This window comes from Adiantum capillus-veneris, chromosome 2 (assembly GCF_014529385.1).
Source record: "Adiantum capillus-veneris isolate H3 chromosome 2, ASM1452938v2, whole genome shotgun sequence".
NCBI classification, from domain to species: Eukaryota; Viridiplantae; Streptophyta; class Polypodiopsida; order Polypodiales; family Pteridaceae; genus Adiantum; species Adiantum capillus-veneris.
Window position 1 is genome coordinate 87,520,503 of NC_140932.1, and position 3,939 is coordinate 87,524,441.

Consider the following 3,939-nt stretch of genomic DNA (forward strand, 5'->3'; position numbering starts at 1 on the left):
CTTGTAGATCAGCTCACTAAAGTTAACCAAGATGGTTGTTCCTAACATTGTTGATTGATCAACAATGCTGCAAGAAATTGTGTCTTATTTACCAGTCATTCTGGAGGACTGTTTGTAAATGGTGGGGATATACATATCAGTACTACTAGTCATCTAGGGAGGATATGCAAATTGCAAGTGTTAATCTTGTTCTAAAGGATATGCTAAGCACATACGTTAGCATCAAGCAATCCAATTGGAAAGCTTATCTCTCTAGTTGGAGTTTGCTTACCCTGAGGCAAAGGATGTTGCGAGACTAAGTTTAGTCCCTTCATGTTTACACTAGGTTCTCAACCCCAATCAACAGTTACAATGGGGTTGTTTACTGATAGTAAGTCAAGGACTTATACTTTGCTGATGAGTTACGTCAATCAGTTACTTTCATGGAAAGTGAAAAGAGGTACTATTTTAGATGCATCTTACTTATAATAACGTGCTAAACATACTCAAGTGAGTTGTAAATGGAGTCTATTCGCTATGTTGGCGTATATGGGACACTTACAGAAGAAACTGCAAAGGGACAACAATGTGGAAAATCAAGATGCTCTTCTTGATTTCATTGAAACTCCTATAAAACCATGTTCCGGTCAAATGGACAGCTGGATCCATGAAGGATGCCAATCAAGAAAACATTAGTGTTCTCAAGAAGAAGTTTCCCACTTTTCTTTTAAGGACAAAAAAACGTCTTCGAGGGGGGAGTAATGTAAGGCCAAGGGGAAACCCAAAGGGATCACGGACCCACGTCAAGGGCCGACTATTAGATGTGGACAGGGATTCTAGATATAGATGGCGTGCTAGGGTGGAGAATCCTCAAGGCAGTTCCCCTGGGTCTTTCACTTTGAACCTTTCAATTATGACCTGGAAATTCTAGATGACCAAGAAAATGGAAAGGGTGAAGATTTCATGATTCTACCCCCAAAGCTAATAGCAAAAATCATGATGCTCCAACCTATGACCCTGTGGCCAATAAAGATAAAGAAGCTATCAACCCTCCTCTTAGTCCTATGGAGCAAACAAGAGGAATGCCTTATGCCTCAACCTATGACTCTAAAGGTGAATCCATTCCAAATTTCCAAGTCCCTACTAACCAGGTTAATGCAGATCTCACTTTTGCTACACAATTAAAAGAGAAGGATGAGATGATCAAAATCCCAGGTTTAGATCATTCAATAAACATCTAAATGACTCACCCAAAGTAAGAAAGGCTACCCCTTTCCCCCCATCTTTGACTTCAAAAAGGAAGAAGGAATCTTCCAAAGATCCCACAAGGATTTCAGTGTCCATGGCTAAACCTCCTAAAAGTAGTAAAAAAAGAGATTCCCTCCGGTAAGGGTTTTACTCATAATTGTAAAGGAGTGTCAGATCTTGCTAGAGCTCATGTCATTAAGCAATGGGTAAATTCCACTAACCTCCAACCTGATGTTATCTATCTACAGGAACTAAAGACCACTAGCCAAATTTTGTTATTAAATGTCCAAAGAATTAATTCTAGGTTCAAATGGTTTTTTATAGAGCATGCTCATGGGAGAGGAGAATCTACTCTTCCTATTTCTAAAAAATACTCTAAAGTCATCTCCCAAGTTCATAAATCAGGCAGTGGTTACTAGGTTGCTATCTCCCTAAGATCCCTCTCAACTATACAATGGTGTTAGTCTATGCTTCTAATTCCTTCTTTGAAGTTTTGAACAAAGTTCCTCTTGGGAGGAAATCTCCAATCTTCCTCTACCTATTATGATTCCAGGTGATTTTAATATGGTAGAGTTCATTGAGGACATATGGAATAATCTTGGGCAAACAATAATAGGTTTTGAGAAAGTCAAATGGGAGAAGCTCTTGGATTCTCATAAAAGACTAGACATTTCAAAGAATGCTAGTTTCACATGACCAACAAACAAATGGGAGACTGCCACAGAGCATCCATACTAGACATGATTTACATGAACTTTGACTTACTCTAAGAAATTTTCCAGGTAAGGTGCAACAATGATAACTCTCCATTGACTTCTAATCATGCTCCTATCATATTTCATGTATAAGGCTAGGTGGCCCCATCTGGAGCAATCTTTGTTTTCAATCAAAATTGTGAAACAAAAGGTGCAAGAAGTCTTTGATAGTGCTTTTGAGTTGCATTCATCATCTTTGATAGCTTGGGATCAAGACGTTAAACAAACTCTAACATTGTTGATTAATTATAAGAGAAAATCTAGGGAGATTAGGGCTCACAAAAGAGTGATGATTTCCAACCACATAGCTGAGTTAGAGGGTCAAGTCCTTTCCAATAGTCCTCCCCCTCCTTCCTCTATAGTATTAAAAGATTAGCTCATAAAAGGAAGAGTGCCTGAATGCTCAAGCCACACCAATGAGGATCAGAGAACATTGGGCAAGAAAAATAGATAGGCCTGATAAGAGTATGTTCACTTTACTCAAGGAAAAAAAAAGGGACTTCATCCCTGTATTGAAAGATAAACAAGGAAAAGTTGCTTGCTCCCACAAAGAGAATTTGAAGGTGGCTCAAGAGTTCTTTTCTGATATCTTCTCTACCCCCCCTCAAAGGGGGGACTAATCTTACCAAGGCTAGAGCTACCATTGCAGGTGTGAGAAAGAAAATGGTTCCTACTCACATACTGAAGCGGTCCGGGACGGGCAACAAGAAGAGCAACCTCTAGACACCCTTCAAGGCTCCCGTGCTGCTCAATGGGGCTGGGGCACAACACAACACAAACCAAAACAACAAACCCCCAGCCAAATCCCAACTACACAAGGGGCACCACCTAGTTTTGGATGCGAACTAGGACGCGTAAAGAGAGAGAGAGAGAGAGAGAGAGAGAGAGAGAGAGAGAGAGAGAGAGAGAGAGAGAGAGAGAGAGAGAGAGAGAGAGAGAGAGAGAGATAGTGCTCGGGCTGCTTTGAAACGTATCGGCAATGATCAAGCAAACACAATTATATATGTAAGAAAGAGAGAGAAGGGGGAGGGGGTGTTTGTTGCACTAATACCTTCTTACAAATCTGTCATGACCAATCAAAGTGATATTAGTATTTGTTCATCATAGCTTGAGTAAATTACACCACAACACATCACAAGAAAAGCCACCCCACTCACTGTCTTAAGGCCAGGGGAGTCCTCTCCACCCTGTCGCCCTCTTACAGTATGTGGGATTTATGGCTAAATTGATGACAACACTAGAGACAAGCTATCAAGAACTTAACAAAAAAAAAAAAAACACCAAGACACTTACACATCATTGTTGTCCATTACTTCACGTGGGAAGAGAGACAAAGTATCCAAGCTTAGTCCAAATCGACCCTCCTTGATTCAGCAAATGTTGAGCTTACACTAGTAGGAGAAATGATAGATTTCCTACTCTCAATTGAGTGATCACTCTCTCTCTTACAATGGCATAGAGTTCCCTTGCTAATCTCCTATTACAACACATGCACATGCATGAGACAATGAGCTTCCACTCAAGAGCTCCTTCTAGAGAGGTTGAGCTTGGCTTCTCAAGCTATAGCATAGTGCTCTTGCTTATGGCTCCCCCTTTTTGTGCTAGCTACACCCTCCTTTTATAGCAATTTTGAAGGCTAGGGTTACTCCTCTAACCATGGTTGGGTTAGATTTTCGACAATTTATCTAATTTCTTTTGCTTGGAATTATCAAGAAGTTGGTGGGGAAAGAGAGAGGAGAGAAATGGAGGTGATAGGACTTTTCATAGTGGGTTAGTGTTAGTAGAGTTAGTATTAATTTACAAATGGAATTGGATATTTACAATGGGAGTATCCATGTAGGATACAAATAAGGAAGAAAAACTCTTAAGAGGTAAGAAAAGGTGGATTTCTTACAAGGTTGATGCTCCAAGTGTCTTGAGTAGGGCCAATTTTGACGCTTGTTGACGGTCCACTAGC